Source organism: Callospermophilus lateralis, chromosome 6 (genome assembly GCF_048772815.1).
Source record: "Callospermophilus lateralis isolate mCalLat2 chromosome 6, mCalLat2.hap1, whole genome shotgun sequence".
NCBI classification, from domain to species: domain Eukaryota; kingdom Metazoa; phylum Chordata; class Mammalia; order Rodentia; family Sciuridae; genus Callospermophilus; species Callospermophilus lateralis.
The window spans coordinates 145,979,973-146,006,758 of record NC_135310.1 but is presented as its reverse complement, the minus strand read 5'-3'; the positions used below and the strand labels follow the sequence as shown (position 1 = coordinate 146,006,758).

At 37.4% G+C, this 26,786-nt stretch overlaps 1 non-coding gene across 1 annotated transcript; it reads right to left on the bottom strand.

Moving 5' to 3' along the window:
• Positions 1-18,676: 18,676 nt before the first annotated feature.
• Positions 18,677-18,749, bottom strand: Trnam-cau (transfer RNA methionine (anticodon CAU)). The gene has a single exon. It is a non-coding gene; the product is annotated as a tRNA-Met (tRNA).
• Positions 18,750-26,786: the final 8,037 nt, after the last annotated feature.

Here is a 26,786-nt window from a genome sequence, read left to right as displayed (position 1 = left end):
ACAGACATCTAGACAGAGATAGATAGGTATTCAGTTATGCATATGAACATATTGGCCTTTATATACATAGTTATTCAGGCTAATAAAATAAATGCAAACACAAAAGTCAAGATTGTAATTTCTACTTAACATGGCTTTAAATTGCAAAATTATTTTTGCTAAAGTGCATATAAAACCTAAAACAAAATAAGCCTATGCCCATTTCTAAATAAAATTTAAGCATTATATTTCCTAAGTAATATTATTGTTAATAAACAAAGTCTTTCATGATGATTTCTAGAAAAGTTTATTCAGTTAATTTTCATTAAATTCTATTTCATTCCATTCCCATCTAAATCTACTTTACTTGCATTGTTTTAAAAACCCACATATTCATTCCACAGTCCCTCCAATTGTGTCTCTATAAAGGGAATTCAGGCTGATACAGGAAAAAAAGCCCAAGTAGGGGGTAGGGAAGGCCATTCACTTCCAGTTTGATCATCCTGAACTCTGCAGGATTTTGTTTCCTTGCTTTTAGAGGATGGTCAGGGGCAAGGCCTTGATTTGTCTCTCTAGGGACCAGCGTCTCTAAGTAAAATACAGTGATCTGATTGGGACCAGATTTAAATTGAAGACAGACAAATGGAAAACATGGCTTATACAGTGGAATACCACATAATCAGTAACATACTGCACACCCTAACTGTGTGGTAAATGTAAGGCCAGGGGAAAGGGAGGTAACCAGGAGGGCTGTCCCTGGTGGCTCTCCAGATGTGAGCTGCTGAAACTGCCTTCCTCAAGGAGAAAGTAGGAGAAAAAGGAGAGGAGCTATTACTAAACTTAATGGGTATTATTTGTCACTAAGACCTATTTTCCGAAGAGGAAATTGACACATCCCAAACGTCATGGGTTGAAGTCTTGGACCTCAGCCCATGGAGCTATTGGGAGGTGGTGGAACCTTTAAGAGGTGGAACTCAGTGGAAGGAAGTTAGATGGTTGGGGTCATGACCTTAAAGGGGGTATTTCCTGCCTGTCTCCCTTTGCTCCCTGGCTGCACTGAAGTGAGAAGTTTCCTCCAAAATGCACTCCCCCCCCCCCCCCGCGGGATGAAATAAACATTGATTGAAACTGAACCAAAATAAGCCTTTCCTGTTCTAAATAGATAATCTCAGATATTTTGTCACAGAGACAGAAAACTGACTAATGTACATGACAATATACATACATGCTCTAATGATAAGGATGATGAATGATGATGATGGTGATAGTGATAAAAAATTAATTAATAAACCTAGATATGTACATGGAAGTATGCTTCTTGTTTCAGCATCTTTTATTGATGTCCTCATATGACATACTACTTTTATAAAGGCAAAGCAACATTAAGTACATTAATAATATATTTAAATGCTTCTCTTTGGGGGATTAGTAGGATTTGGATGTCCTTAAGCTTTGAAGAGGATCCTTTCCACTCACAGTCATTTATTGAGCACCTTAAAGGTACCTGGCTCCTGAACTCGATTTTCCCCTTTGTGGCCGAAGGTCACATTCTGGCATCTGATGAAGACCCGTTTCCAATTCAGCTCTTCAAGGCCCTCTCAGGACCATAGGTGCTCCTGTTTTCTTCTCCAACCTCATCTTTTACTACTCTCTCCTGCACATTCTACCATCCTGGCTTTTTAAATTTCTTCTGGACTGTTCTTCCTTGAACAGGATCTCTCACCTTTACACAGCGCACAGCTTCTTCCCTCAGTATGAGGCATCCTTGCCTTTAACTGTCCAATGCTCACTTATCTTTTTAGCTTCCTGTTCAAATGCTCCTTTCCGAGACTCCCCATGTCCCACTCTACAGGATTAGATGGGCTGATCTTGTTCTTGTAAAGTACACCATGGGTTTGGGGGTTTTTTTTGTTTTGTTTTTTTGTACAAAGGCATCTAACACTCTACTATTTGCTCCATAATTATTCCCATCTTGCCTGATAAAATTTATCTTCCTTGATCAAATATACCTTCCTTTATTCCATGGTTCCTCTACTTCCATCTCTGGAAAAAAAGTATGTTAGAGAATACAATAACTTGGGTAACTTGGGTTAAAATTTTTAAAAAATAATAATATTAAGGGATGAGAAAGGCTATTTTCTTTAAGTCTCACTGTTCTAACCTTGTTGGCTTTCCATTTCTTCATTTATCAAAAATAAATGGGAAACTCTGTGACTAATGGAATTCCATAGCACAGGGCTTGGATTCTAATTGTAATGCAAAAAAAAAAAATATTTGTGGAAAGAATGAATTAATGAACCAAATAGAGGTACAGAAAAGTACAAGTGATGAGTGAAGGGACAAGTGAGTGGGTCACACAGCAAGCCCCTTGCATAATACACCCATCATGCATTACCCCCTTCCTAAGGCCAAGCCACAAGAATGAGTTACATGCAAATAGAGCATCAGGGGTGGCCTGCTGGATGCCTCTTCTAAAGCACATGTTCATTTCCTTCCTGGTCAGAGGGGATGAGGGAAGGTTGCGTTGCCCAATCACTGGCTGGACCTCCCATACTGAGATTTTTTTTTTTTTCTTTTAACCAAGCCATACCAGACAAAAACACCATGCACTGGCTTAAGATCCCAAATAAGTAGGAAAAAGATATTAGAGGGATCAATATAGAAGCAAGATATAAGTGTAGCTTCTCTAGAGGGTTCGCTTTCATTAACTTACTTACCAAGGAAAAATATTGCACAAATATTGCACAAATAATAAATAAAATGATCTTGGTATTTGGAACAAACTAACAGAAGGACTGGATTCGCCTGGAGGCTGTTCCAGATTCACCTATCCACGTTCCTCCAAGGGAAATGGAAGCTTCAGAGCAAGCAGAACCCCCTGAAACTTGATTTCCAATCTCATGAGTTTATCAGGTTCCTGGAATCATCATGTTTTTGTGATTAAGTGAACTAGGTTTACTTACACTTAACAACTAAAAAAAAAAAAAAAAAAAGGAAAGGAAAAAAAATATCTTCTCCCATTTCAGTACACTGCTCCTTGGATAAGACTGGTCCTGGCACAAATGAAAGGTGAGCAGCCTCCTTAGCATAAACCAAACCAAACAGATGCCCCCTGCCTCGCTGGGCTGATACAACAGATCCTATCAGCATTTTCAGGTTATCTACTCTGTAGGACTTTGGGCATCTTGGTTGTGCAGCTCTATGCCTTTCTGGTATAATCTGAGATTAAACATAGGAAAGAAAAAAAAAAGGGAGGAATTATAAAAATAGTATTTAAATCATGGCAGTCCCATTAGGAATCATGGAGCACTTAAATCTTGAACACAGTGACCCACACTGAACGCTCCCACGCTCTGAGCAATAAATCAAACACACGTGGCCAGGGTCATTATTGGTATACCCCAAAGGCTCCCTTGGGAAAGATAAAGAATCTACCTCTTGGTTGTTACAGAAATGTAATGGGAAAAAAAGTAGACTTAAAATTCTAGTGGGGGAAAGAAAAAAAAATTAAATATGTTTGCATAAATGTTACAAATCTGTAATGACACTAGATCTTGCCCAGCAGCAAATGGCGAGATGGACAGATCTTGTAGGCCAAGGAACACCATGATGACTTCGGCTTTGTGGGCTGGTCCTCAAAGCATCTGCCTTCTCTCAGGAACTCAGTGTTGGACAGTACCGCCTGCTGCACCTCCAACAGTCTTAATCAGCCTTCTGGGAGGCCACAAACAGATGTCCTTTGATCAAGGGCTGTCACAATGAGTGACAGGCAGAGCTGAGGACATCTGGGTGTCAGACACCTTCCTCTGCCTGGTATCAGACAAGTTCGCTAGATTATTGTGTCTCGGGTCAGCATTTTTCTTCCGCAGCTAGACCCAGATCTTCGAAGATTTTTTAATGGCCAAACAAAAATTGGTTTTCAATGCTTATGAATCCTTTAAAAAGTCTCTCTTCAGAAACACACTACAACATCCCATAGACCCCCATAGGTCTTCATGTTTGTCCCCCATTCATCTATCAGTGCCAATTCTTGCTGCTTATTTTATACCAGAGTTTATATCAACATCTTAATTGGTTGTGAGAATGAGCCTTCTAGTTTTCACTACTTTCCAAAGAAAACTTATTGCTAATATTTAACATTTTTTTAAACTCTTTTATTTCTCTTTTATTCTCAACTGAGCTGAATGAGAAGAAATAAAATTTTAGTCAAAGAGGTATAAAGCAAGGGTGAGGGGAAAGAAATCATTTCTACACCTCTATCTCCTTCCTTATCTGTAATGAGTATGTGATTTTTCCTAAAGATATGGAGTTATAGAGTTGAGGCATTCAACGGTTGACCACTGATTCCAAGAAGACCAAAAGCATTTCATAGAGTTTCATTTCTCTTTCTGGAGCAAAGACTTTAGATAGTATTGCTAATAAGTATGCATTTTCCTGGATAATCATCTCATTGCTATCACATAGAAGGAAAATACATTTCAGTTTTCTGTGTTCATCCATGGTTACCCAAGAAAACAAACGAAGTCCAACTTATTCTCAGAGCATCAGTCACACGTAGTAGTAATTATGCCAACACATTTTCAACAGTACTGAACAACGGGACTGTCTATTTCAGTAGTTGTAATGTGAGAAACCAAACCTATAACTATTGTATATCTTGTCTGTTGAACTTGCCTTTAGAATGAACTAAGATTGGTGAAAACAGGAGGAGCAATTTTTATTCATAACGTCTTTTGAATCAGTTTTCATATTTGATATCATGAGTAATCAGAAGAGCTTTATTATTATTATTATTATTTAATCTCAGTTGTGGAAAGCAGCTGAAAATGGAACTTCTAGATCCTAACTTAAAAATAACTTCTCTGCACCTTTTTGCTGGAACCTTGCTGCAGGAAGACAAAGTGGCGGGAGGTGACGGGTGCCACCCGCTCAGACTGTGAGGACCAGCCACTGATTTAGGGCTCTCTCTGCTTTTCTCTCTGACCGAAGTCAAAGTGTCAGACAAGCATAAGCTCTATCCCTCCCTTGACATGTGGCCTGAAAATTCAAGGTGACCGTCCAACAGTGAGCCAGAGCAGCTCAGGAGACTGAAGAAGAAATACCTGGAAGGAAGTGAGATTTCTAAAGATGAGTTTCATGTCAACTTTGTCTTTAGGACACTTCCTTTGATCACCAAAGGGCAGCAAATGTTCCCTACCCTTCTTACTTCTTTGACTCAGAACTTAAAACCCATAAGTTGTATCACTCCTAAGAGTTTATAAAATATTTTCATTTATAACTTTTACATGAATTTCAATTTTGAGAGGACAGGCACCACAATTTTTCCCAGATTACAAATTCTGGTTCTATTTACCAGTTGTGTGACCTTGGGCAAATTACTTAACCCCTCAGGGTCTTCTCTTTGGTCAAGGGGGAACAATTATAATACTTCTTCATCAGAGAACTATTCTAACAATAAATAAAGAAAGTACTTAGCTTTACATCTGGCACATAGGAAGAGCTAGAGGATGGTTGCTAATACTACTGTCACTTCTAGATAAAGATAAGATTTAGGGAAGAGGGTGATGTGTCTTCATTCTAAGATTCAAAATCCCGTTCTCAGGACACTAAACCTATCTTCTTTCCACTACCCCAGAGATTTTCTGGTGCGCTCTCTTAATTTGCCAGGTAAGTTAAGTGGACCAATGTAAAAATTAGCCAATTATAGAAAATATCTTCTTAAACAATAGATTTATTTTCCAAACAACCTTCAGGATACTACTTTTTAAAATCAAGGAGTGTTCTGTGTACTGTCTTAACTGATGTGTGTCTGTGAGCTGTGAGAGAAGGAATAGGAGGACATCTTATAGCAGGACATCTTATAACAGCAGCAGGCCAATTAATGAGTATGAACATTTGGAAGATATTGCATGAGTGAATTTGATAGTATGCCTTGTGCAGTGGAGGTTTTGATTCTACCAGTTTTTCCCAAATATTTATGGTCCTGTTTTCAAAGTACCTCCTGTGCACTTAGGCAAGGTAACATGTGCAGCATTTTCCCCTGTCCTAATCAAATACAGCACAGATGCATTGAGTTAGAACCTCTGGGGGAGAGCTACTCCTGATGATTTTCTTTCCTTATAATTATAAATAGATGAGTAAGGTTTCCATGAATTGTGTCCTGCACAATGTTTCATTTGAGTGAACTACCAATTTGATGTCATAAATAGGTAATTTCATTTTTATTTTAAACACAAAATACACCTAAGTCCACCTCCACCCCAATCCCAGCACCACAGATATATAGATATAGATATATATGTATGTGTGTGTGTGTGTGTGTGTATATATATATATCCACTCTGAGAAGATGCAATAGAATATTCTAACAGAAGCATGACCTTTTCAATGTCTCAGATCTATATTTGAATCCCATTTGTGCACATAACTAAGGAAACTTGGGAAATTTCCTTCTCTGAGCCTAATTCTTGAACTGTAAGAAAGAGATGAGACACAACAGGCTCAGTGCCTGACTGAGGATGGGCATTTCAGACGTGTTCTTCTTTCCTTTTCCTCTTAGAGCAAATTGAAGTGTAGGTCCCATCAGTTGATAGGCAGGAACTCTGGGAGAATAACTCCTATGTTTGTAGGGGACTGGAGGGAGCGACTTCCCTCCAAATGACTACCACTATTTGAACTGATTTTGTTGTTGTTGTTGTTGGTTTCAGAAAAGATTCTCCTGACAAAATCACAAGTGCTATGGTTTGGATATGAGGTGTCCCCCGAAGCTCCTGTGTTGATGCAGGAGCACTGGAGGCCAAATGATTGGTTTCTAGGAGCTGTAATCTAATCAGTCCTTCCTAGTCTGAATGGACTGACCGGGTGGTAACTGTAGGCAGGTGGGCACGGCTAGAGGAGGTGGGGCACTCGGGGCTGCCCTGGAAGGGTACATCTCCCCTGCAGCCTCTTCTTCTCTCTGTGCTTCCTGGCTGAACAGAACAGCTTTCCTCCCCTATACCCTCTCCAGTGATGTATATGTCACCAGAGCCCAGAGCAATGGTGTCAGCCATCCATGAACTGCACCTCCTATGATTGTGAGCCAAAACAGACTTTTCCACATTAAGTTGTTCTTGTCAGGTATTTTGGTCACAGGGACAAGGAGCAAACTAACACAACAAAGAACCAGTGGAAATCAGTGAGTGGCTCCTCTAAGACTTAGAGTGAACTTTGCTCATTGCAATCTCATTATAATGCTAAATTCTGCACCCAGGAGGTATTCCCTTCTTCCATTTGTTAATATGCAGTGTATAGAAGAAGCATGGCCTCCAACTGAGCATGCCCTGGCATGTGACTCCTCTACAAGGGATGCTGAATAAGCGGACATTTCCCCCATGTTACCCCTCAGGCTCTCTTTGCTTGGCTAAGTAGTAAACCTGTCTTCACTCTTTTATCTCCTGGTTCTGCTTTTCTGCTTGGCACCACCAAGAGGTGAAGCCATTATGCTTGGTGAGGGTCCCAAATCAGGTCAGAGCAAATGCTACTCTGCTGCTTCTAGAGTGATGTTTTCAACCACACTGACCTGGGATTGAAAAAAACAAAAAAGCCACCCAGGTATCACTCTACTCTAGACTACTGCAGGACTCCCCAACATGTACCTGACACCCAAGTCCCTCCTTCCCTCTCACCCAAAATATTCTTCAGATCCCAGAAAAATCCATTCTCCATTTTCCTCCGCCTCCCAGCTTAAAATCATGGCTCCTCCACTAGGTGAGTTACTTCAGCTCTCTGTGCCTCCTCTGCTTTGTCTGTAAAATAGGAATAATAGAAAGATCCAACTTGGAGTTGTTCAGGATGATAGGCCTTAATCAAGGGAAAGCACTTGGAACATTTCCAGGCACATGGTCAGCATGCAAATACTGACTCCTGTGGTCAGTGTTCACTCCAGGCTCCTGGAGTTGCCAACAGGTTGACTCTGTTGAGCTTGTTGCCCCAACAGCATCTCTGTGTAAACTGAAACCCTCCACAGCCAATCTCAACACAGTGATCAGTCCCTTAGCACCTCTAAGAGCTTCCTGGGGGCCATTCTACCACCACCCTATCATCTCTCTCTCTCTCACCTCCATGCACCTGACTTTCTGCCACATAGAAACGTTTATTTCTAGGACTTTGGTTTTTGTTTGTGACTTCTTGCAATTCCTTCCCACCACTCAGATGTGATTCCCCAGGGCTGGACCCAGGGATGAGAGTGACAGATCCTCCCCCATCTCAGAATCTCCTTTTCTGACCACGAGAGTTTTCTCTTGAATCCATCTGCAGTGCTTTGGTATCTCCCATTGTGAAGATGAGCTTCGCTAGGAGGATTCTTTGAGACTTCTGCAGATGAAGCTACTTCCAGACTCCTCCATGTCTGCATCTTAGATGCCCCAACCACTCTCTCACTGCCCTCCTCCTAGTGAGGCAAGTCAGGGGGATTGCTAACAGGAGATTTGGGCACACAGTTTTCTTGTTAGAAAAATCAAATTATTTCAACAAACAGCCAGAGTTCTTGCTGCTAATGTGTCGGAAAACATAAGAAAGAGAGAAATGATGCTACGGACAAAAACCATTTCTCCTCCTTCCCCAACTTGAAACTACTGTCAAAGACAGGAGACGTCAAGGCGTCCTGTAGGTCCCTGCACATGGACAGACAGGAGTTTACATGGGGTCCACCACTAAGGTGCCTAGCCACACTTTTGTGATGTACTTTTGATATTAATTATGCCTTTATTGCAATTAGAGAATTATTTCACATTGACCACTTTAAATAGGAATTATCACCTTTATGTACAACATATTGTTAAGAAAAGATAAGATCCTAAAAATAAAAAGGCTAGCTTATTTAATTTTTAAATAAATTTTAACTCCGAGTATCATTGACCCTGGTTTTCTAAACCCATTCACCTTTGTCAATATTCTTCAAGCCTGCCCAGCTTCATCATCTAAGACATTCTAACAGCTGTTTTGATGACCACATTAAAATAAAGTAAGTTTGATACGCATGAACTTCCGTGACCTTGGAGAATTACAGATTAGAACATGACTCTGGACACTAATTTTGTTTTGACTCTGAACCTTTTCTATCTATGTGCTCCCACCCCACCTGCCTTTATGTATGTGTATGTTAAAAGAAATTGGCTCAGTTAAAAGACTTCAAGCAAGACGGAATCCCTCAGATGAATACCAAAAGGCTCAGAGTAAGGAGCCCCTCAGTAAGCGTTTCAACTTAGCTACTTAAATAGCAAATCTCTACTTTGTATGTGTTAGATTTTATGCCCATCAAAAAGCCTTTCAAATGAGAACTTTGACCAATCTGAACATTTATTGACATTAATTCTTAGCATTTATTAACATTAATCCCAATACCTCTGTAACTACAAAACAAAATACCACCAGTCAATGTACACAAGCCAACCATTGGAGGGACAATGGATTTCTGGAATTTTCTTTCTTTCTGTTTTGGATTTTTCCTTTCCTTTGTCCCTTGCTTCTGTTCTCTCCCCTTCCTCTCCGCTTATATAAGCCAATAAGCAAACACTGGGGCAGTTCAGCCACGGCAATAATAGAAGGGCCATAAACTTTGTGGTTTCCTCCTCATGGGGTCTAGACAACTGGCTATTTTCCCTGAAGAAAACCTCTTTCTAGGTGGAATCAGTCTGCATCCCCAGGTGGAACTTGAATTCAGTCACCCTCTCGTGTTTACCTACCTCCTCACGATTGTCCCAATGCCTCCATGACAGCCACCAGCCACAGCAAGTTCTTTAGTTCCTAGTTATAATTTGGAACTGGTTAATTAGAGATTGGTAAATGCACAAAATGAAAAAAATGAATTGTCACTTAAAGGGGGTACAAAGGATGAATTTTAATGAGCCCGCAAGTTTAAAAATGTGTTCATCACAAAAGGTCTCTCTGCACATTGAAAACTGATACACAAATATGCCATTTAAGAAAAGAAGCACAGAGCATGGAACAGTGTTCTCCAAGGGGGGCGGGGGAAGAATCTTTTTGCAATGAATATCTTTTGAGTACCTAATACCCATTTCCTCTGAGCAAGATATTTTCTCTAAACTGAACATACCCTTTATTTGTCAGAATAAATAAAATATGACTTTTATTCCCATACTGCAGAATTTCACAGAATTTGCCAGAAATTGGCAAACGTCTGGTCAGGATATCATTTCTTCCATAGATGTGAAGGCTTTCAACTCAGATTATCTGTATTGACAATTTGTTGTGTGCAAGGTACATGATGAAGAAAAAGGGAGACAATAAAATGAATGGGAGACCATCAGACCACCCTGACCCATGGGATCTTAAGTAGATAAATTGGCGACTCAGATAAGCCTGGTGGAAGCTGTAGTCTGGTGATGAGCTCTTTGTTATTCCACATGCAAAGAGGAGCAACTGTGTTCTCTGCCCTCTTGCCCCAGAAGCTGCGAAGATAATGTTCATGAAACTTAGAAAGGTGATTGCTATTGTAATTTTTGTTAATTTAACTGAATTAACCTCATCCACATTTCATTAATGTTTCTCATGTGTTACACACACACACACACACACACACACACACACACACACATTCACATGCACATAAACACATCCCTTGGGGACAGAATGCGCTACACATGCTGCCTACCGATCAGCGTAAAGAACCAACATGGCCACACTTGAAAGAATGTCCTCACTCTGCGTGCCACGAATTGACATTTCACCCCATTTTTATCCTGGAGGCTGCCTAAAGCTTTTTAAACATGATTTCATCATGTGAACATGTGCACACACAAACCTCCGCACCCAGCACTAAAATTAAATCGACTCGCTGGCTAACATTAGAGAAAACCCTTTTCTAGCTTCTTTCTTACCACTCAATAAATTATTACAGTCTGTGCACGAAACACAAATTTCATGCTTTATTAGTATGTTCTGGGGTAACCTCAAAACCACAAGTGTTTACATGTGAGGCCCGCAAGCACTTTGGGGCTTTTTAATAGTGGGTTGACAAGAGATTAAAGGCAGAAATATGGCATTTTATTAAAGCAAACATATCAGCATGCCTACCATGATAAAATGATCTAGTTTTCTTCAGACACGAAAGTTTCTGTTGAGTGATACCTTTGAAATTCCTTGAGGGCACCCTATTACTCACCTCGCTCAACAGAGAGCAGCAGCAAATGGTCTCCAATTTTCAAAGAGTATTGCCTGGTCATTCTTTACTGTCAAAATGAAGAAGAGCATAAAAGTTAAGTCAATAAAGTAATATGAAATGCTTAATATAAAAATTCAGGAATGAATGATTAACCATTAAAAACTTACAGTAGCTATTTCATCCAGGAAAAAAAAAATTAACATTTCCCCTGAAACCTATTAACACTCCTTGTAAACAATATTCTTTTTGGAGATATATGACCTTTTCTAATGCCGTCCATACACATGGCATTTTTCTTATATCCACTTTACCCCTCCTGATATGAAGTTGGATTCCTCAGGAGATGGTGCTCAGAGCCCCTTCCCCAGAAATATGGGTCTTCTAGGGCGTGTTCCTCATGGACGCTCACCATGTCACCTGCTGCCACCACCTGTTGTTGCTAAACAGAACTCCAAAATTACAGAAATACCCAGTGCACACGGAAGACACCTACCTTGGAGCCTATAGCTTTGTCATCAAGCTACTTAACAAATTAGCAATTATGCACATGATACATGCATCCATCTTTCATGTATGTCCCTCTTCAGTACCTACTGATGTTCTCAAAAGTGCCGTAGACAGAGAAAAACAGAGGTAAAAGAAGTTTCTTCCTATCCAGGCTCAGTGACTCATGCTGGTAGTCTCCGTGGCTTGGGAGGCTGAAGGCAGGAGGATCGCAAGTTCAAAGCCAGTCTTTGCAACTTAGCGAGGCCCCGAGAAACTTAGTGAGACTCTTGTCTCTAATAAAATGCTAAAAGGGCTGGGGATGTGGCTAAGTGATTGAGTACCCCTGGCTGGGTTCAATCTCAGGAAAAAAAATAAGAAGTAGCAGCAGCTTATTTCTATTTTTGAGGAAACTAGTTAGAATTTATTTACAATATTATACCAGAAAAGCACAAGACTGTTTAGAATCTGTTCTAAAGCCAATCAATCCCTCTACACCTTGATTTTGCTAAGAAAAATAACAACCTAAGCACAATGTATGCCAAGATTGGTTTCAATTGAGAAATTGTAAGACGATATGGCCAAGGTCAAAAAGACCACCCTTTGAAGCTGACAAATACTGTCTGCCTGTTTTAGAGCAGTTGGATAAACCCCAATCGTGTCATCTTTCCCAAGCTATCAACAGGGCCGTGGTGAGCTGCTTAGTGAGAGAGATGAGTGGGTTGACGGGGTTCTGGGAATACGCTTCACACTGCAGGAATCTTAGGCATTCTTGTAAATCTCTCATTTCACAAAATTTGTTTCTTCCACAGACATTGTGAACCGCCATTTCCCAGATGTTTGATTCCAGGAAATGTACAGAGACAACCAGACTGTTCCTTAATCGGGACACAGGAAACACACTGGATGGTGAATTTACTGGGTTTTCAAGTACTTGTTTAGCCTTGAAGAAGTATTCTGCCCTCCAGGGATAACTCAGAGAATAAGATGCATGAACAATAACTAAAAATATCACACACATTTCAAAGAATAATTCTTGAGGTAGGTGTAGATGGGGTGTGAAAAGACTTTTTAAATTGTTGACGTCTTTTAAATCAGATTTCCCTCATAAAAATCCATAATTGATCTGGTCACTTCTTGCACTGATTACTAATCTCTAGGAATAATTCCATAACTTTCCTGGAGGGCCAGTGGAGAAATGGGGAAAGTCTTTTGTATCCATTTTTTTTTTTTTGATACCAGGGGGCTGAACTCAGGAGCACTCGACCCCTGAGCCCCATCCCCAGCCCTATTTTGTATTTAATTTAGAGACAGGGTCTCACTGAGTTGCTTAACACTTCACCATTGCTGAGGCTGGCTTTGAACTTTTGATCCTCCTGCCTCAGCCTTCTGAGCCACTGGGATTACAAGCATGCACCACGGTGTCAGCTTGGTATCCTCTTTTGCCAGCCATGTCAATTCATTTAAAATCAATAAACTTTATTTTATTTTTTTATTGGTTATTCAAAACATTACAAAGATTGCAGAATCACATTCAATAAACTTTATGTACATTATGTAACTACTCATTTCTCATTACTTTTCAAATGTTGCTTATCTGGTGAGTTTTCTTTACATCGTGTGTGTGCAAACAGGTGGGTAGTGTGTGTTGGTAGCATAAACTGTGTTACACAATCTAAAAGGGTAAAACCAGTCATAGTTGGGAGACCAACAAAATGTGGAAGTTGTGGGTGGATTCAAACAAATGTTCCAGTTTCTTTCTATAAGTCATGATAAAAAGCATGATCACATTTTCCCCTGTTCTGAAATAGAGGTCCTAAAACATCAGGTTATTTCCAACATTTTTTAAATGAACAAACCAAACACACCATCATTATTATTTTCAAATGTTATAGTTAACTTATAAATTTCTTCAAATGACACCAATTTCTTTCCCTCCTTAAACACTCATTGCACATCGTATGTTTTTATATATATGCATATGGGATATGGTTCTAGTTGACACATACGAAGACAAAATAAACTTAGGTCCTGACTTCAAAGAAATCACAATCCAATTTGGTAAATATCAGAAGGATAAGTAAAAGTTTAGGTGAGGTAATTCCCAAGGTAATACCCAAGAGTTGTTTATTAAGCTCTTGTTTTATGTTACATACTTCAATAAATGACTGACATTATCTAATTTAATCCTTGGAAGTGAGAAAGTATAAGCAGGGCCTTTGGAAACTTCTTTGTTGGAATAGACATTTGAAGAGAGATATACCTTAGAGACTAGGCAAAGGAGAACAAGAAATATACAGTATCATGTAACTCAAAGGTAAATAGTAAGTAATGCCAAGTGCCATTAAAAAATAACAAGGATTAACATGGTGACTGAACAATGATTCAAAGAATATAAAGCCACCATTAACCTTGGATAAAAGAATGGAAATGAAATATTTCATTAATCCTACCAAGTTGAACATAGATATTTTATCTTTACTCTTACGAAATTGTATCAAAAAGAAAGGTTAAAGAACGATTATTAAGAAAGATACTACAGAATACAAAAGCATTGGATAAAAACATGATAGCAGATGAAAGATTTTAAGAATACTGAGGAACAGGAAAGGTTGATAGTCATGTGATAACAAACTGAAGTATTAATCCCGTCCACTCTACTAAGGGCCAACAAGAAACAAGTTAATGTTCACCAAACAATCCCAGAATATCTAAATATCTTGAGGCAGTAGTTACATAAAAAAATTATAGAATGGGGATGAGCAAAATGAGACAAGTTGAATATCTGCATGAGTCATTACATCCCTCTCCTTTCTGATTCAGACTGGCCACCATATTTCAGTTGCCTTACAGGAGACAGGAGCTTTACTTTGGAAACTGTAAACTAGAGAAGCTGTCATCCTAGAGACTTCAGACATAGTTGATCTCAACAGTGAAGCACTAAGAAATATAAAGAACATTCCAAAAAGGAGGTTAAGTGGAAGTATTAAACCAAGAACCCCCTATAAAACAAGATTAAATCAACCTGGTTGAGAACATAGAATTACTTTTATGTGAGGCTTATTAAGATTGTAATCCACAAGACCCCAAACTTCAAGCAATATTGAAAATGTGCTCTAAGGTTTTACAAGATGGTGGGTATTTTTACAGTTTAAACGACAAGGAGAGCTGTTAATTTCATCTCTTCTTTGTCAAGAATTAGTATTGGTGTGGGAAATGTCAAACTGTCCCATAAGAAAGGCTTTGGATACAGGCTTAGGAAATCAGGAAGATAGTTTCCCCAACTATTCCAAAGGCTAGTGAATTTTGTACCAAAAGCTACACTTTGACTCAGTTTTCAAGGTCAGCATGTACCCAGGTAGGTGTGTACAGATGGCTCAGTTCAGATATATAGCTTTGAATATGCCCCAAACCTGGTTTAACAAGGCCTCTCCACTTTCTTTTTTGCACTCTGAACCAGTGGTACTCCACTGTGATTTTCTTCCTGGACCCCTCTTACTCCCACCTACCCATTCCCTGCTAGATTCTCAGAGTTCTAGCAGTCAGGCTAAGTTCAAATCTATCCTGTACACCATCCCCACCCTGCTCTCACAGGCGAAAGATAGAGGATTTCCTTCAGGAAAAATTTCCCAGTCCAAGAGAAAATATCTTTATCATTTGGCATTTGGAAGCCCCAAACCAAAGTGGTGAGTTTCCACACAGTCAGCTAATCTTAGTAACTTACTTCCCCGTAACTTCCTGACGGGTACCACTATGTCATTTTAAAATCTGATCAGTGAGCCAGAATCTAAAATATTTTTCCAATGTGAAAGATGAAAATCAAAGGAAGTGGTGTTTTCCAATGTGAAAGATGAAAATCAAAGGAAGTGGTGAAAAGGAACTGAGAGAAAATGAGATTATTAAGAGAAGGAAAACCCAAACCAAAAAAAAAAAAAACAATTAAAAATCCAAATAAACAAAAACAAACATCTTGAATTGATAACCTAGAAAAATAGTGATAAAATGAGAAATCATGAACCAAAGGTAGGTACTATTACATTAACATTCAGAAAATAATAGCCTTTGGAAATTATTGAGCACTAAAACAAAAATTTTAAATTCTATATAAGGACTGACTAGAAGGTAAAATTTAAAAAAAAAAAAACTCTCAGAAGTTACAGCCAAAACATATGAGAATGAGAATTGTACATGAAAGAATCAACTTAGGAGTTACAGAAAGAGAGAACAATAAAATATAAAGTAAAAATTCTTCAAAGATTTTATTTTATTTGCATTATTATTATTTACATTTTATTCTCAGACCTAAAATGAATCCCAAACATTTCTTGTGACATTGAAGAATCTACAAGTCACTCAACCCAATGAATGAAAATAGAACCATACCAAAACACACCACTAAAAAGCTCAGAGTATCAGGGAAGAAAGAGAGCTCACAGAGATGGATGTCTGCAATTTGGACTTAGCCATATTGATAAGGATATTGTAGCCTTCTCAATGAATCTGGGATAAATTAGAAATACTCCTTGACTTACAATTGTTCTATAGCCCAATAAGCTCATTCTTAAGTTCATCATAAGTTGAAAATGTGCCTAACTGACTGAAATTCTACCTTGCCCATGCACAGTGCAGAGTATCACTTGTTTCTCCCTTTGATCATGGGCTAACTGGAAGCTGGAACTCATTGTTACAGCTCAGCATAGTGGGAAAGCATCTTCTGCATAACCTCAGCCCAGGGAAACATCCCAAGTCAAAATTCCAAGTAGCATTTTCACTGAATGTTTTGAACATTGCCTTGTTTTAAGAGATCAATAGACATCATTTCAAATAAGGAAATCTGGATATAGTGTATATGTGTAGATATATGATATATATGATACATAGCATATATATACACCCATATATTTTATATATATGTAGTTTATATATGTATGTATATATGTTAGTTTGAAATCAGATTTTCAGTTGAAATGAAAGACCTAATAGAACTTCTGAGCACTGGGCTAGAGTGCAATGGAACCATCAACTATTTTTTTTCAAGCCTTTTAGGTGCTTGAAAATAATAGTAAGTGCTCTTAAAATATTTCCATATATTATGTAGCTAAAAATGTAAAATTGACACATTAAATGAAGTAAATAGAGATACATTGAAATGGTATTTTGTTCAAAACGTATTAAGTTGTATTAAATGAGCTACAGAAATATACATTTAAAGCTACCCCAGTTATGTTCTTAAGATGATATGTTTACTAAAGTATAAAATTGTGTTGCATAGGAACTACATTAAAACAGGGTTGGAAATTCAATGAAAGGAACTTTGACTTGATTCAGCATAGCTTTTATTACCCCACTATTATGTTTTTAATATTTGTGATGCTTTCAGTTGTTACAATGTAAATATTGAGTCACAAACTATATCTAATTTATATGAAGTTATTTATGTAGGTGAACAGAGAAATATATAAAATCATGATTGCTACATGTTGAGATGACATCCCAGGGTGATGGAATTTCACTTTTTCTCCATTTCCTACTCTATTTTTTTCTCTATTGTCTAGATTTTGGGAAAGGATAAAGCAAAAAATCAGCATATGTCAGTACAACTCTACCATGGTTTCTTATAAAACTGCAACATGAGTCTGACCAACACCTGAAGAGAATGATAAAAACCTCATGCACTCTCATTAAGATGGTGCGGTTATGAGTGATTTTTTAAAAAATGAAACAAGATGTCACATATGTAGCATTTGCACAAAGAAAGAATTATTTTGGCTCTAATAAAATTAAATAAAACAGGAAGGAAATTGATGGATGTGGAAAGAACATTGGGGGAACAGGTGAAGGAGCATGTGTTCGTTGACTACTTAAAAATGCAGAGTACTGGTTTGTGTGTCTTGGTGGCTGGGACAGTGGTGTCCACTGTTGTAGCAAAGTATTGTATGTCCTATAAACATTCATAATAAATGATTATATTTAAGAATTAATGAAGGGATAAATCAATGAGATATAGGATATTTTTAAATTTGGCAAGTAAAGAAAAATCACAGTGTCTGTGATTGCCATTAACAGTAGCAATATTAGGCAACAAAATTTCATTTGGTTTTCAGGATAATGGAAATTTGTTGAAGGAGAAGAGTTCTGTAGACAGCTGCGATAAAGGTCCTGAAAGGACATGAAAAGATAAGATCCACTGCAGAAACAGGCATTTATTCCAGCTGACTTTTCTGAGACTGGAGGCATCCATCAGTTGCCTGGTAACTGAACATTTACAAGTGAAGGTGATTTTGGAGGTAGATGTGGAGTTTGTTTTTGCATTGTCTCAAACTTCACATAGTAGCCACAAGTGTGTGATTAAGGACTGACAAAAACATAAACTGAAATATGTTAAAGAATCCGTTAAAAATTAATGGTAAAAAAACCTTGGAATATCTCTAAAGCTAAATTGCCAAAATGTCCCTACAAACAGGACATGCAGAAATCTTTAAATTTACAAGAATTATATTTGCCTCTAAATCCACATGGAAGCATCAAAGGTATGGACAATGATCCCTCACTAGAGTGTTACACAACTACAGGACTGTCTGCTTGGAAAGTACACATTAAATCACATAAAAACAATTTAGAAATTTTTCATAATTTTAGACTTATTTTATCACAACACATCAGAAAGTGAAAGATGCTGAAATTCTAATATGCTTTTCTTCTTTTATTTGAAATATTGATGAAATTGAGTATTGGCTTTGGATTGGGCTAAAACTCTTTAGAACTTCCACATTCTTGTCCATAAAATCAGTATCCAAATATGTCTAGAGTCTCGTGAGTTGTTAGCTCTTAGAGCTGTAAACATAATTATAAACACACATGGATACATGGAAGGAATCTTCTCAATGTTTACAAATACAGTGAAAGCCTTTGCAATTCTTTCCACTCACACGTGAGAAAGTGTTCTGTAAAGTCTTCATGACGTAGATATGAATAATAGCACAGAGAATTTCAGTGCTTAACGAAATCTCTCAGTGATTGGATCTTGTAATTTTTTTTTTTTTTTTTTTTTTTTGGTGGTGCTGGGGTTTGAACCTAGGACCTTGTGCACATGAGGCAAACACTCTACCAACTGAGCTATATCCCCAGCCCGGTTATTGCAATTTTTGAAATAATGATTAATATCATTTAAATGGAATATTCTTAAAGATATATATCTGAGCATACTTTATCTGTGTTGTGTGGTCTCTAAGCACCTATGTAGAATACTGAGTCCTGAAGATGAAGTTCCTGACTGGTATATCAGATTATTTTAAATGAATGAATTATGTGTTGATAGAATTAAACTCTTAAATAAATTCAGATATCAGACATATCCGATTTACATATGTGTTCATTTCATTTGTATTTCAAAAATGATTCTAATGTTTTCTACATAAACACCTTGCTTCAGCTCCCCCTGAGAATTTTAATAATCAATAAAAAGTTATGTCCTGAATTCCAATTTTCAAATTTTACTGTTTTCGTTTATTGAAAATGTCTAAGGTACACAACCTAATGTTGTTATACAAAGTGATTCCTACATGGAAGCAATTCAACATTCCATTGCCTTTCACAGTCACCCCTCTTTCTCTTAATTTCAATTTTAAATTACAGGGGATGTATAGGAATAAACTGGATTAAATGAAATGGACAATGATAAAACATCTCCCCTAAGATCCATAAATAAGGCAGACAGAAAAACAGAGAATAAAGACCACCAGTTGTCAAGATTGGAAAGAGAGCATGTAAAAGAATCAGAAAATGATGTGTTTGTTTAAATAACAGACTAAACATCTATTTGAAGCATGACATCATGATGAAAACTGACTAAGGCCAGGTCCGCATCCAGTGCTGACATAATGACTAGTGTCACAGGTTATTTGACCTTAGACAACACTTGGAGCCCTTACCAAGGACATGAACCAACCTTGAAATTCCCAGGGCAAGGTACTCCTGAATAACAATAGGACTTTGTAATTTAACTGGAAATGGATTTTAACCAGATGGTAATATGATGGGCCACACTCAAATGCTCTCCTAGGTTGAAGTTTAGAAAGATTTAGACTTTTCTCTCTATGGTAGGTACAGATCAGAGATTCTATCCTGGCCTTGTGTGTCTCCTGGGTACTTGGTAGACATTGCTACTCTTCGATAGAGAAAATGAGGCTACAAAATTGCTACACTATAGCTTACTCTAAGATGGAACAGGTAAATCCTTGGGGAAATCATGTTAATGGGCTCTAGGTTTTCCAGAATTTAGCTATATGCTAGGGGAAAGAGTTAGAATGGAAACTTTAGATTTGAGGAACGCTCCCATTGCATTTCTTATAATAGCACTGTGGTTTGGTGAGATATTTTTAAATGTAGAAAAGCAGAGCCATAAAATATACCTTTTGAAATAAATGTACTCACCTGAAAGCAATTTATTTTGCTCAAAACATAACACACTTATGAATATGAGCATCAGAAAAGAGTTGATACGGGTACCCAATATGGACTTTTTTTTTTTTTTAATAGCAGGGTTGCTTAGAGACAGGTATAAAAAGTTTCTTCTTGATGATCAAGAAAACTTTCATCTTGACAGAGGATGAGAGTATGTGTAAGTCTGAAATAAAAAGAAGTTTACCCTAAATTCTCTAAGTAATGCAGTGTAGAAAAAGGAAATTGTTGAGCAAAAGAAGAGAAATAATCAGAAACTCATCAAAATGAAAGAAAATGAACACTTACAACTTGGGTACAATGTTCTCTTGAAACTTCTTGTTCAAGCTCATTCATTACATCAACAAAAAGGACAAGGACCATGCTCCTGTCATCTGTCCAACATGAAAATGCATTAGCATATCATTAGCATGTGGCAAAGTTTAGATTTTTCCATTTATAAACATGTGATCTGGATGAGCATCCTGCACACCAGCAATCTGTTCTGAAATTGCATCTACATTTGCACATTTAATATCCCTCAATGATTCATTCCTGAAACATCCTCCACCAGTAAAACCGTTGGACATAGAAGTCTCATTCACATTGACTTTGGAAGGCAGGCTGCCTCCTTAAATCGCCCACTTAAGGACATACAATGAAATGCCTCGTTAAGAACCTTAATTTAAAGCAGCACACAGTTCTGTATGTCAGAGGTAATAATTACCTTCCTTAATGAGCCTGACTTTTCCCTGTGATGAGTAAGCCTTCCCCTGCCTTGTTTATAGGAACTCTGGATTTATTTCTGACTTTCTTCAAGTGCTGTTATTTAAAAAAATAATAAAATTATGTCTGTTTGCCTACTCTACACTGAAAACATGTGCAGTTTCAGTGCTGCTAAAACCAATTACCTGTATATTCCTAGGACGGGCAGGGGCCTATACAAGTCACAGAATCCGTATTCTAACTTCCAATCGGGCTATAAATAAATTGTGTCAACCTGAAAAGAGCCTTACCTTATGACTTTAAACATTTTTCACGTGAACAAGGGATATATCCAAAATATTCCAGCATATCTAAGCAATGAAATTGACTCTTGAACAAATGGATTTTATAGATATCTATTATAATCTTTTTAATATTTATTTTTTAGTTTTAGGTGGACACAATACCTTTTATTTTATTTCTATGTGGTGCTGAGAATCACACATGCTAGGAGAGCGCACTACCACTTGAGCCACATCCCCAGCCCTATTATAATCTTAAGGATTTAAGATTTATTTTTGCAAGCAGATAGTGGCTTGAAGAATTAATGTCTACATGTATGGGAAATTATCTGATGATGTACTTTCACTATAATATGAAGTACTTCTTGATATCCTCCAATATAATTAGATTTTCTTCCTATTTTAGCAACTACCCATAACATTCTGCTCAAAATGTATCAGAAATAATCAAAAAATTATACAAATATATAATTAAAATTTGAATCTAGAAACCAGGATCATAAATTTTTATTCATCTTATCTGGGTAGTCACCTTTCCATCACATAACAAATATCTGAAGTAATTAACTTATAAGGAGGAAAGGTATATTTTGGCATACAGTTTTTGGGTTTCTAGTCCATGATCAGACAACTCATGACTTTCAGGCATCTGGTGTGGGGTCAGGGTGTAGAATGTGTAGTGGGGCAAACCCCTTCACCTCATGACAGGGATGCAAAAGAGAGTGAGAGGAAGGGAACGGGTTCCCCTAGACGACACACCCCCAAAGACCTAAGACCTCCCTAGGACCTCCCTCCACTCCTAAAGGTTCCTCCACTTCCCAATAGTGCCACCACAGGGACCAATCTCTTAAAACATGGGCCTTTGGGGGACAGTCAGCATCCAAATTAGCACTGCCTTAGTGTACAGACTCAATCACAGAGACCTGGAGATGGAGAGAACCTTCCAGATGGTGCAAATGGACCCACTATGAAATATACAGAATTGCAGTGGTGTCCTTCAACTGGAACAATGCAGAGGAACCAAGGCCAACAACCATGCCCACAGTACACAGCAAGTCACAGAATGTCACAACTGGCACTAATGCCATCAATTTCTAACAAAGATCTTTTGTGAGTCTAAAGCAAATTTCTTAGGCCATTAGTGGAAATGGAATTGCACAATTGGATTTGCACAAAAGTGGCCCTAATCCCTTAGCTCCTGATACTGGATGCAGAAGCAGCCAATGTCATCTTGGATGTATCTTCTCTTGTTCCTTTGTTGTTGATCTTTACAGTCAACTTCCCAAAAGTTTCTATATCAAAAGAGAGTTTGTCCTGTAAGACTCATAAATTGATTCCATCCTTTCCATTTTTTTCCTTGTTCTTTCATGTATGATCTCACTTTTCAAATGAGCTTTAATCTGTTAATTATATTCTTCAACTACTAGAAGTTAAAACAACATTTTTATATCTCTTGAACTACAATCTTGATCCTTTTAACATTTAGAACAGAAACTGAGAATAGTCTACCTCAAAGATTTCTTCTTTTCCAATATACTTGCTTGAGTTTCCAAATTTCAGATAAAATGTAAAGAGAAAGATCTAATGGGAAAGTTCCTGGCCTTAGCTAATCTGTGTATTTGTAACTGATGAATAATGGAAACTAAAAAAAAATTAGAGTTTTTTTTAAATCCTTCAAAACATGCAGAAAAAACTGCAATGTTTAAAGTAATAAGATTACCTCACAATGCAACTAACATTAGAAAGGTTCAACTGTGCAGTAACATTGCTTCCATAAGCATAATAGCATTAGGATTCTCAGCAATTTAAGCAATAAGATCAGCAGAATGATAAATATTGAGTTGGATTATCCTGAACTGACAAAATGAAGGGGCTCTTCAAAATTTAGGAGTTAGTACATAATTCAAGAAACAGCCTGCAAGATTCAACATTTTCTTCTCATTTTAATTTTTTCCCCCTCTCTCAGTTCCTAGCCAATGGAAGGACAGGAGCTGATGAAATCATGTGGATCTGATTTAATAGAATTGTGCTTGAAGTACATAGGAAAACTTATCTAAGCCTCAGCATCTGCATCCATAAATTGGGAACAAATATATAATCTGTAAGACTATGGTGAAGAACAAGTTAAACAATTGATATGAAATTCTCATACACAATATTTGGCACGTAGAATGTGTTTCTAGAAGTCACTGCCCAATATTAACTCAAGGAAGAATCCTATTATGTTTAACATAAATAATTGAAATACACACAGTAACCGTTGTTCTTTGAACAGCCAAGTGCTCTATAGTCTAGGAAAAAAAAAGCATCAATGCTTATAATTTTGGCCTCTTCTCTATTTGGATTTTTGAAGGCAGCTGAGCCAAGCTATATAAACTACTGCAGAAATTTTTGTTTTATTTTTTTAGCCATTTGGTCTGACATAGTGTCTGGTTGAACTGTCATGATTTTGAATTGTGGACTAAACTTGAAGAAATTTGAGATATAGACACCAAAGTTCAATCCTAACCATTAAGCTGGAATCATCCGATGTGAACAAGTGTTGGAATACGCGTTTCAGTACTTGGTCCAAGTTCAGCAGACCCTTGGCTCAGAATGATCCTAAGGTTTACAAATCAGTGCCAAATAACTAGTTTTTAGAGAATCCTAAGTATGCAGTCTTGGGTAGAAAATGATGGTTCTTGGTGTCCAAGTAGGTTCCATATCATCTATAACATATGCATTATTACAGAGAAACAGCAACAATAGCATCTATAAAAAACACAATACAGGAAGATCTCAATGTTTATTAATCCACAACTACAATACATTTCCAATACATCATCCCAACCCTTGACATCTTACAGAGGTAATGCTCAGAGATAGTTACTTTCGAATTTGTAAATGCCTTTGATGACAGTTACTGGAAAGCCAATAACATTTGGTAGTCATTAGGATTTAACAACTAATTCAACCTTCCACAATTTTCAGAAAGTTCAAGCTGGATAGAATCAGCCTGTCTATTCTCCCAATCTACATACTGAGGGCAACAGATTATTCCTTTTTCTTCCTAGACCTTGGTAACATTGTGAATGTTTCTTTGAAAGAGTTAAAAGTTCACAAATGGTGGCTAGGTGTGCTGGCCCAAGCCTATAATCCCAGAGGCTTGTGAGGCGAAAGCAAGAGGTTCAGGAATTCAAAGCCAGCCTCTGCAATTTAGCGAGGCACCAGGCAACTCAGTGAGACCTGGCTAGTCTCTAAATAAAATACAAAATAGGCTGAGTGGGAGGTGGGTTGTGGCTCAGTGGTAAAGCGCTTGCCTAGCATGTTTGAGGCACTGGGTTCAATCCTCAGCATCACATAAAAATAAATGCACAAAATAAAGGCATTGTCTCCATCTATAACTAAAAAAACAAAATAAAAAAATAGAGTTGGTGAAGTGGCTCAGTGGTCAAGTGTGCCTGAGTTTAATCCCTGGTATTAAGAAAAAAAAAATTACAAATGGTGGATTCTATTTTGAGGGTAAAGGTGGGTGAGGGATTTTCCTATCATATAGAAAGAGGTGCAGGGCTAAGGAAACAGAACAAAGGAACAGAACAAATAACCCAGGAACATTTAAATGAAATGTATAGTTTAGTACTCAGAATATAAACAGAAATCTTACAAATCTATAGGAAAAGAATTATTTCAAACTCTCTACTTGTAAATGAAAGGAAAATTTGAAACACAATGTGTTCTACCCTTTAGTTTGTCATCAGAATGACCAATACTGAAATTTGTTTATAGGCATTAGAGAAGATGCCGAGAGAAATGTGAGTCGCCTTAGCTGGTAAAGTAGACAGGCATAACCAAGAGCCCCACACCTGGAGAAACCTCATACGTGTGGACACAGAGAACCTGTCTGAGAGTATTTATTGCATCATTGGCTGGGATCAGAGAACAGATTCAGGAAGGAGATTTTCAGGGCTCAGTCCCGATACCAATACCTATTAGCTCCATGAATTTGGGCAAGTTGCTAACTTCATTGTGCTGTAGATTCCCTAGGAGTAAAAAAGCCTTCTAGTGGAGGGATTAAGTTCAGACACATAAAGCATTCAAGGAAGTCTTCCATGTGTAAATGTCTGCTTTTATTTTTAATAATAATACTACCTGTTATTACCAGTTTTCTCATCTGTCAAGTCAGGGAACAGATGTCTTTGAACATCAGAACTTCATTATCCCTCATTACATGAAGTCACATGGAAATCACTGACCTGAGTCTTCAAACTTGGTTTTTGTTGCAGAGAGATTTCTTCAGCAAAAGCTTAAGCAGAAGCAGGTAACAGAGTCCATGAAAACTGTCACTTATCAGAAATCAGTATGAGGACTAATCTGTATCAGGTCATCCAGATTTCAAGGGTAAACAGAAACAAACATGATTAAAGAAAACTAGGTGTAGTGATTCCCAGACCTAAGAAGCAGAGACATCAGGGCATGAATCTCATGTTCCTGGAAGGAAGTACTCTCTCTCTCTGCAATATGTAGCAGATCCTTTGCTTAATTAGAATACAATTAGGATTAAAATATACACAGATAGTTGTACCACACACACACACAATTTACTGAACATTTTAGAAATACATAATCCAAAGGGATATTTTTTTGTACTAGTGCCTTTTTAAAAAGCAATCACAAAAAAATGGAAAAATTAAAATTTCAAAATAGAGATACATAGTCAGAAAATAAAAATTCCTCAAACTCTTTTCCTCATTCTGGTGGTTTCTTTCCCTGACATCACACACACACACACACACACACACACACACACACACACTTCTTTGAAAGGACATGAGGCCTGGGGATATAGTTCAGTTGGTAGAGTACTTGCCTCACATGGACAAGGCCCAGGGTTCAATCCCAGCATGAACAAAAAGAAAGAAAGAAAAATATGTGAAATTTCAATATTCATTACATATATACAGGACCAATTTTTCTCTTGTTAGTTTTAATGGCATATTGGTTATTTTTTAGGTATACTGTACATATAGAGTTCTACATTTTTAACCATGCGTATGTATGATCACCCCAATAAAATCTGTCAAATCATTTTTCACTATTTAAAAATACTATTTTGATTATCATTGTAGTGTCTTTCCGGAATCTATCCTGTGCTATTGATAAATTTTTCCATATCCATGCCAAAACCACACAATTTTATTTACTGCAGTTTTTATATCTTGTTATCTGTAGGAAAAGTTCTTCCTTCTTCCTCTGTTGGAATTTTACTTGCCTTGTACTAAGCTTTCTTTCCTTCACTTCATCTTTATAATTGATTTATAAAGTTCCATAAAGTATATTTTAGAGATTTAGATTGACAATTCTTTAAATTTATAGATTTATTTGCAAAAACGAGGTATTTTCAATATCCTAAGTTATTCTATAAGAAAAAAATAGATTAGAAAAATATATACCTTTCTCGAATATTGAATGTCAAAGAAAGGTAATTTTCTAAAGATAGATAAGTGAAGGTTCTTATTTTTATTGTGAATAGGAAGGAAATAGGAAGGAAAGTATAAAGTGAGAAATAAAGGCACAATATAATATATTACAATTTAGCAGATTTGATTTTAAAGCAAGTCTCTTTTACCCTGTCTGGACCAAAATTCCCTCATCTGTTAAATAAGATGAAGTCTAAGGTCATTTTAAACTCTCCAGTCTCAGATGCACCTGCTCTAGGTAGGAGAAAATCATGAGCCAGA